At 40.2% G+C, this 8,151-nt stretch overlaps 1 protein-coding gene and 1 long non-coding RNA gene across 4 annotated transcripts in view; one reads left to right on the top strand and one right to left on the bottom strand.

Moving 5' to 3' along the window:
* The window catches only part of LOC144374174 (uncharacterized), a 34,707-nt gene that overhangs the window by 1,177 nt on the left and 25,379 nt on the right, over positions 1-8,151 (top strand). For 2 of the 3 annotated variants that reach the window (XR_013433651.1, XR_013433650.1), the window contains exons 1-2: positions 5-108; positions 1,492-1,598. This is a non-coding gene — a long non-coding RNA (uncharacterized LOC144374174). Of the gene's footprint in view, positions 1-4; positions 109-1,491; positions 1,599-8,151 lie in introns of those variants that run through there. The other variant, XR_013433652.1, reaches the window with a different exon arrangement.
* Positions 1-8,151, bottom strand: part of LOC144374171 (uncharacterized) — a 77,884-nt gene that overhangs the window by 51,816 nt on the left and 17,917 nt on the right. The gene's annotated exons all lie outside the window — the stretch shown is intronic.

Here is an 8,151-nt window from a genome sequence, read left to right as displayed (position 1 = left end):
GCCCGGGGGCGGGGCTGGGGCGGGGCCAGCCCAGGCGCGGGTCGGCGAGTTGGAGGCGGCCGCTTGTGAGCGCCCGTTAGGTCCGGCTGGCGCAGCGAGCTCTCCAAGGTACCCAGGGCCGGGACCCACGAAGTGTAGGGAGGATCCACAGGGTGGATAAGACAGGGTGGAGAGATTGAAACCCGTTCCAGGAAAGCCTTGCAGTTTTGCAGATGAAGTACTTTGCTCGAGTTTCACAGGCATTTCTGCATTTATTCTGATTTCAACGTGTGGTCGTCACACACCGTATCCCAGGGTTTTCCCGTTCTTCTCAGGCTCCGCTTTATGCAGTCTGTTCTGGCACAAATGATGCACAAACCTGCCACAAAGGACGGCAGGAATGTGTTGTGAGAAAGGGACTCCTGCTCAGATAGTCTTTAACGATCGATCGGATCAGGGTTAGAATGTTCAGATATACAGAAAAGTAAAAATCGTGGTAGAGCCGACCAAGACTGACATAGTTGGGTTGGGGTTGTGGCTCAGCGGTAGAGCACATGCAAGGCCCTGGGTTCGATCTTCAGCACCACGTAAAAATGAATAAATGAAACAAAGGTATTGTGCCCAACCACAACTAAAAAATAAATGTTAAAAAAAAAGTGACACAGTTGTTGTGCACTGCTGACCTTTGTGGCTAAGTGAGACAAAAGCCAGTTCAGTATGGACAGCCCAGGTCAGATCGGTGGCAACTTTCTGGTCTGTGTTGTGGTCAAGCCTTCAAATGCTGTAAGGTCACTAGCAAGTTTTTTTTTTATTTTGGTTGGCATGTTGTTTATACCTAAATAATTATACATTTGAAATAATTATACATTCACAGAAAGTTGCAAAATTAGGACAAAACGATACCCATGCACCATTCACCCAGTTTCCTGAAATGGTAATATTTTACAGAAGTATAATGTGAAAACCAGGAAGTTGGCGTTGATGTAACCCACTGAGTTTGTTCAGATTAATCAGTTTTGCATGGACTCATCTGTGAAAGTGTGTGTGTGGAGTTCTATGTAATTGTAGCATAAGTAGACTTATGTAACCACCACCACCATCAATGTACAAAACTTCTGTCTCCACAAAGATCCCTCCTTTCACCTGTAGAGACACTCATCCACCCTCCCAACATCTGGAAGATGTCAACCACCAATCTATTCTTCATATCTATAATTTTGTAAACTTGAGAACATTTAGTTATTACCATCCTACTCACAAAAGAAGAAATTCATGTGTTGACGTAAGATGAATAAAATTCATTTATAGGTACCATTCAAATGTAGAGAGAAGAAATTGAAATAAAATATGTATTTCATTAAAGATTAAACTGAAACAAATACAAAAATAAAAAATAAAAAAATAATAAATGGAGTCACATAGTGTGTGATTTTTTTGTTTGTTTTTTTAAAGAGAGAGTGGGGGGGGATAGAGAGAGAGAGAGTTTTTTAATATTTATTTATTTTTTCTTAGTTCTCGGCGGACACAACATCTTTGTTTGTATGTGGTGCTGAGGATCAAATGCGGGCCGCATGCACGCCAGGCGAGCGCACTACCACTTGAGCTACATCCCCAGCCCCGTGAGTGATGTTTTGAGTTGGCTTTTAGACTGTTGATGTCTATTCAAGTTGTTTTATACTTTCTCACTTTTATTACTAAGTACTTATTACTGCCATTTGTTTTACCATTTGCCCTTTCTAGCATATTTGGCTTGTTCCCAGTTTGGGGCTATTCCAACCAAAGCTATCATAAACAATCATGTACATATTTTAGACATTTAAACTTTAAAAATTGTAGCAAATACATGTAAACTTTACCATCTTAACCATTTTAAGTGTGCAGAACAGTGGCATTAAATAAATTCATATTGTTTTGCTATCATAATCACCTTCTGTTCATAGTATTCATTTCATCTGTGCTGGGTGTGGTGGCGCACACCTGTAATCCCAGCTGCTTAGGAAGCTAAGGCAGGAGCATCACTAATTCAAGGCCAGCCTTAGCAACTTAGTGAGACCCCATCTTGAAATAAAAACAATAAAAAGAGCTAGTGATACACCTCAGTGGTAGATCACCCCTGGTTCAATCCCTAGCACTGAGGGAAAAATTCTTTACATTTTGAAAAACTGAAACTGTACTTACCAAATGCTAACTCCCACTTCCTGTCTCTCAGCCCTACCTTTCCCCTTTATGTCTCATAACGTATGTCTACTCTGAGTACCTCATACAAGTAGAGTCGCACAGTATTTCTCCTTTTTCTTGTTGATTTCACTTCAGTAGCATTTGGCAGAATCATCCTTTAGAGATCAATAACATTTGCATGCACATGCGTGTGCACACACATATAACTCCATATATATGTCATGTATACAGCTGTTGACTATATACACCTCCATCCCTGTGGTGTTTATATAGTCACTTGTCAAGGGACAATTGGGTTATTTCCACCTTTTGTCTATTGTGAATAATGCTGCCATGAACATGGGTGTATGAGCATGTCTTTGAGTCCCTGCTTTCAATTCTCTGAAGTGTATACCAACCCCATACCTATTTCTGCATGGGCATAAGATTTCATTTCTCTGGAATATGCCAAGTTCTAAGATTCCTAGATGTATGGTCAGTATATGCTCTGTTTTTAAAGAAACTGCCAGCTGGGTGCCGTGACACATGCCTGTTATCCCAGTGGCTTGGGAGGCTGAGGCAGGACGATTATGAGTTCAAAGCCAGCTCAGCAACTTAGCAAGGCCCTAAGCAACTCGGTGAGATCCTAGCTCTAAATAAAATATAAAAAAGGGCTGGGGATATGACTCAGTGGTTAAATACCCATGGGTTCAATCCCTGGTACCAAACAACAAACAAAAAAACTGCCAAACTGTTTTTTCAAAGTGGTCTTAGCATTTTATATTCCCATCAGCAATGTGTAAGAGATAGATGCTCTCTGCATGCTCACTAGCATGTGGTATTATCACCATTTTAAAAGCTGTTCTAGTGGGTATATAGTGATATCTCCTTAAGGCTTTAATTTATATTACCCTAATAGTTAATAACACTGAACTCCTTCCATGTGTGTGTGTTTTTTTCTTAACCATCTATCTGCATATCCTTTTTGGTGAAATGTCTGTTTGTATGTTTTGCTCAGTTTCTAGTTGGATTATTTGTTTGTTTGTTTGTTTTTCTCTTTTTCCCCCCAGTACTGGGGATTGAACTCAGGACCACACACATGCTAGGCAAGAGCTTAACCACGGAGCTACAGCTCCAACCCTGATGATTTCTTTTACTGTTCAGTTACTGTTCATTTCTTTCTTTATTCTAGGCGATTCCATTTCCAAATAGATAATTTGCGAATATTTTCTCACAATCCACAGTTTGTCCTTTCATTCTTTTAGCAAGGCCACTTGGCCATTCACAAAGCAACAGATTTTTATTTTGATAGTCCAGTTTATTAATTTCCCTTCATGCATTGTTCTTCTGGTGTCGTGTCTAAGAACCATATCCCTAATTCATGGTCTAAAGCTTGTCTCCTGTTAATTTATAAAAGTTTTGTAGTTTGGGGCTTTACACTTAAGTCTTTAATCCATTTTATTTTGTTTTGTTTTCTTTTTGTAAGATGTGTGAGTTTGAAGTCGGCTTGCAGAAGTGTTCAGACAAGCTAGTCACTTCCTCCCCCAGGAGCCAGGGGTCCCCTTATCCTCATTTCTACAAAACTGCCTCCCACAGCCACTGCTAGTCCACTCTGCACCCACATGCATCCCCATGTTGCCCAGTGGGACATTCTGTGTCTTCCTTTTATAAACTACTGTTGAGCTCATCTGTCATTGTGTGGTCAGCCATCCACATGGCCCTGGAGCCATTTTTAGTGTATTCCCAGAGCTGTGCAACATCATCACTGTCAATTTTAGATCACATTTATCACTCCAAAGAGAAACCCCCTTACCCTCTGCCACTCCCCTGATCCCCATCTGCTACCCCAGCCTGAAGCAATAGCTAGTCTACTTTCTATCTCTATAGATTTGCCTCTTTTAGAAAATTTCTATCAATGCAGTCACACATGGTCCATTGTGGCTGGCTTCTTTCACTTAGTATAACATTGTTGCGGTTTACCCATGTTGTCGCAGGTATCTGTACTTCCTTACATTTTATGGCTGAGTAACATTCTGTTTGCTTGGATATACTACATCTTATCCATTCTTCAGTTGATGTACATTTGGGTTACTTTTGCATTTTGTCCATTATAAATAATGCTGCCATAAACATGCATGTACAACTTTTGTGTAAACATGCTTTTGTTCTTTTAGATATGTACCTAAGAGCAGAATTGCTAGGTCACATGGTAACTCTGCCAGACTATTTTTCAAAGTGGCTGCAATATTTTACAGTCCTACCAGCAGTGCTTAGGATTCTGATTTCTCGCCAATAGTTTTGGAGTTCAAGCATTGCTGTTTTAATCTAATTGTCTTTTATTATCCAGTTTTATTGGTTCTTTGAATATTTTGGATATAAGCCCCTTATTGGTACATGATTTGTAATTATTTTCTTCCATTCTGTAGGTTTTATTTCCATTTCTTAATAAGTATCCTTTGAAGCACAAAGACTTGAGTTTCAATTGTGTTTTTCTATTTTATTGCCATTGCTTATGCATTTAGTGTCATGTCTAAGAATTTACTGTGAAATCTGAGGTCGTGAAGATTTGATCCATGTTTTCTTCTAAGAGTTCTTACATTTAGGTCTTTAATCTATTTTGTGTTCATATTGGTGAGATGTGGTCCAACTTTATTCTTGTGCATAGGCCCTCCAAGTGTTCCATCATCATTGGTTAAGGGAAGGAAAAAAAGAAAGAAAAAGATAAAGAGAAGAAAGGAATGACTATTTTTTCCTTATTGAATGGTCTTGTCACACTTGTTGAAAATTAGCCATTCATAGACATGTAGGTTTACTTCTGAGCTCTCGATTCTATTCCATTGATCTACAACATCTGTACCACACTATCTTAACTGCTGTTGCTTTGTAGTAGGTTTCAAAGTTGTGAAGTATGGGTTTTTCTACTGTGTTCTTCTTTTTAAAAGTTATTTTGGCTATTCTTGATATCTAGCAATTCCATGTAAATATTAGAATCAACATGTCAATTTCCGCAAATAATACAGCTGGGATTCTGATAGAGAGTGCTTTACTGTATAGATCAGTCATCTTGACAATAGCATGTCTTCTGACCATGAACATGGGATGTTTTTCCACTTCTTTTTTATAACTTCTTTAATTTCTTTCAACCAGTGTGTTTAGCTTTCAGAATATAAATGTTGCCCTTCCTTTTTTATTTTATTCCTAAGTATTTTGTTCTTTTTGGTGACATTTTACATGGAATTGTTTTCTCAATTTCATTTTTGGATTGCCTGTTGTGCATGTACAGAAGTAGTAGTGATTTTTGTATATTGATCTTGATTCTAGCAATGTTGTGGGACTCTTGTATTCTAATAGGTTTTAGTGGATGCTCAGGATTTTCTGTGTACAAAATCATGTCATCTGTGAACAAAGAGGTTTTCACTTTCAGGTAGCTAATTAGCCTCTTAGGGCATGTGTTGTTCTCTCCCTCTCAGATTTCTTTTTACCACTCTCGTGCTCTGGATCCTGACATTCTCTAGCTTTTCACAGAAGGGGACACTCACAGTTGTCTTTCCTTAATCACAGAATCTCTGTAGCTCACTTGGATTTATTAGAAGTTCCAATTAAGAAACCTGTCTTATTATTTGTTGATGAATCCTCTCTCAGAACTGAAACTGGAGGTTATCAAGCAGAATACATGATCACTAATTTGAATTCTCTTTAGAATATAGTTGACCTGAGGGGATGTCAGACCAGATGGCAAAATGTACTGCATTTACTACACAGAGTTTGTCAACTCATGTGCACTGAGAGTAGGTTTGCATGGCAGCATCACGTGACTTTAGGATGCTTTGAAAACAAGAGGGTTTCCTAACCTCTGCTATGAAAATGAACAAATTAAGGAACATGTAGATGCAGCTTTCTTCCTTCTTAGAGGAGCGGCTATCATCAGGGCTGTGGCCCATGCAAAGTCAGAATGAGAAATGGCACCATGGATGTGAAAGGAAATGCTCTAGCAAGCAGTTATGTCAAAGTAGCAGCCTCAGCCAAAGTTATGCTCCTAAATGGACCCCAAAGAGTAAATCTAGAGTGATTCAAAGAGAGTATTACACATTCTCAACCTGAAAACCCTGGTTCTGAAAAAAGAATAATATTAAAAATTATAACCTTCACTTGGATAATCTCTAGTGCTCCCAAAATGGCTGCTTTCTGGTATCAGATTATTTCAGATGGATATTATCTAAATTTCTCCATGTATTTGCCCATCATAATACAGACAACTTGGTCACTATCTTAAATTAGTATTGGAGAAGGAACTTTTAAAAGGGAGCTTTTTAACAGGTTATTTTCAGATTATGGATCACCTGTCAGCATAATTCTGGAAATCCTGTAAAGGTGGGGCATGGCCAGGAGCCAAAGCCTCCGGGGCCACCCTGCACACCTTCAGGTGGGTCTTACCCAGCTTCCATTCTTAAAGAGTTGGAATATATATGCATCAATGTATATCTGTTTTCAGGATGAGCTGAAGCATTTCCTTGCTAAACATGCACAGTCCTTACAACCACTAGCAGCTGCTTGTTTTTTTTCCCCCAACCTGAGGCTCCTAACTTTCATATCAAGTGATCAAGGCACATATTTTACAGGAATCATTAGAACTCCATAAGGCATTACCCCACGTTTAAAAATGACACTGTTTTTACCACACATAATCTCCCAGAAAGCTTGAAAGAACCAACATTATTCTTAAATTAAAATGAGCAAATTTTTCAGAAACCCTTGAACTCCTGGCTAAAGGTTTTACTCACAGAATTCCTTATGGCCATAAGATTCACTCATTTGGGACACATCAATTCTTCCCCTGAGAACTGGTACAGTAAGGCCCACTTACTTGGGGGTTTTGCCTCCAATGATAAATCTACGCTGCTATTCTCAGGCATGGAAAAGTACTGCAAAGGACTCGGGTCTAGATCCTTCCCACAGCATCTTCCTAAAGACCCTCTTTGTTACATTAAACCACAAGATTTTGTCTATTAAGAGTCACAGGGGAAAGGTTGAACCTCCTTGCAAAGGACCTTTCAAGGAACCAATAACAAAAGTATCACTAACTCTGGAATAAGTTATTGACAGCAGCTCTCCCTGGGATACAGATCTGTGTCTGTGCGTTGGCACAGGAAGTGATGGGCTGCTGCATTGCTCTGGATTTCTCATTGGCTTGACGTGGTGGCATCTGCGCTTCTTTCTGAACTTGGATCAATGAACGGGCTAGAGGTCACATTAAAGAGAACAATTTGCTCCATTCTTCTGCACGGCTACCATTTCTTATCAGATATTATGAAGATGATATAACAAGATCATGTGCTACGGTGTACATGAACAATGGAACATTCCCCACGTGGTGAAGATAGCATCTCTAGTGGTCCCTGAATTGGCCAGCCTCTCTCCAGCAAGAGAATGAGCAGAAGGGGGATCCATAAGCACACAAGCGGAAGATGGCCACACCACTGAGCCACAGGTCTGGCTCACACTTCTTCAGCAACCATCGTGGAAGCCAGAAGGTGACCTGTGCAGCAGTCATCTCAGACATGGCCTGAACTTGGTCAATTACTGAATCTCCTCTGTCTTTTGCCCCCACTACCAACTCAGGACCAACCATGGAAAGTCACATATCTCCCTGAAGCAGCCACATGAGATGTCCTGCTCCCAGCTCGGTAAGCCCAGTTTTCCACGCCAACAGCTCTCAACCTGGGGCACACATGAGCTTCCTTTTATTATTATTTTTTCCATTGTAAATGTGTCTCACTCCCTGCATGCATTTGGATGTCTGCTGCAGGTGGAGGTGGCTGATGACTTGGTTATAGGAACCTCTGAATCATCTCTGACTGCTCTTATTTGAAAGGCCTTTATTTCCACATGGGCAAAGCCCTTCCTCTTCTAGAGAAGAAAACCAAGTCCCAGAGAAGGTCATTGAGGTGACCTCCAAATGTCTTGGAGTATTTGGCACAGATTCCTGTCCCCCTCTTCTTCCTTAGTAATTGTAGC

The sequence above is a fragment of the Ictidomys tridecemlineatus genome, unplaced genomic scaffold (assembly GCF_052094955.1).
Source record: "Ictidomys tridecemlineatus isolate mIctTri1 unplaced genomic scaffold, mIctTri1.hap1 Scaffold_601, whole genome shotgun sequence".
Lineage (NCBI taxonomy): Eukaryota > Metazoa > Chordata > Mammalia > Rodentia > Sciuridae > Ictidomys > Ictidomys tridecemlineatus.
This window is presented reverse-complemented; position numbering and strand designations above follow the sequence as displayed.